The sequence below is a fragment of the Anneissia japonica genome, unplaced genomic scaffold (assembly GCF_011630105.1).
Source record: "Anneissia japonica isolate Jap-2015-1 unplaced genomic scaffold, ASM1163010v1 scaffold288221_len503873_cov180, whole genome shotgun sequence".
Classification (NCBI taxonomy): Eukaryota; Metazoa; Echinodermata; class Crinoidea; order Comatulida; family Comatulidae; genus Anneissia; species Anneissia japonica.
The window spans coordinates 362,429-363,606 of NW_022686204.1; positions in this window are offsets into that span (position 1 = coordinate 362,429).

Sequence of the window (1,178 nt, forward strand, 5' to 3'; positions counted from 1 at the left end):
GGGGGGGGGGGGGTGTCTTAGTACTTTTAGCTTTGAAATTTTTTGTGGGGAAAAGAAACTGAATTGTATTGTAGTTACATAAATTGATTTGTAACTAAATCTGCCCCTTGTATTCCAGGGAGTTGGTATATATAACTCTATTTACCAAATAATCCCACCTCAACCTGACTCTTCCACTGGCTTAATTGGTAGACTTGAATGAAATGTGATGGAGAAATGATAAAATACTTTAGGAAGGAAAAAAAAGATGACAGAATTCCTTCCTACCGTTGTCGTAAAGAACATGTCCACGCCACCTCGTCACATTCTCCTCCACAGGCAAGGCGCTGGCTTTCGTGCAACCGCCTCCCATTGTAAATTTCGTCTATTTTTTCAGTATCATTGTTGAAAGTCTTCTTCCTTGGTCAGAATTTACTTTCCGTTTGAACCGCTCTGAAATTAGTAACGCAATCATAAATTGTAGGGAAATATCAATGAATAATAATATTGCCATCACAAAATCCATGTTAAACACGAAACAAACTAACAATTATGAGTACACGTCACAGACGACCGAGAAATCCATCGTGAGCTGATGCAAGGGAGGTGGTATGAGCCTCCTCCAAGATTACGGGTGGTACTCCTTTGATGATAGTGCCTAGGGCCTAGATTCAGGATCTACATGCACAACATATTTCAAGACCTTTTTCTTAAAATGTTTACTTACTTGATGATGATGGTAATGTCCAATTGATTCAAGTTCTTTGCCTACTAGTCAACTGAATAATTGTTACCTTCCTGACATCACTGTAGTGTTAAGAAATCGGTGGCGTTTAAATGAAGATGTGAACTGCTGCTCGCAGAAAAAAGTTTGACAGCTAGCAGTCAGGTCGCGCGACGAAAAGATGATCGACATCTCGACAAAAAAAAAACTAAACAGTTTGGCATTGCGCCCTCTATGGCATATAAATCTTTGATGCATTTCCTTCCGTTACTGTACTTTATTTTTTCCACTGTTAGATTTGTAGTCATTAAATTGTTATTTATTAAACCATTATTTATTGGGTTTTTTTTTTCAAAATCCAAGGTGCGGTAAACAATTACATTTATCTAGAAATGAAACATTAAAATCCAAAAGACCAAGGGAATGACAGCAACGCATTGACATGGGCACAGGAAGAAAAGCAAAGACGAGGAAC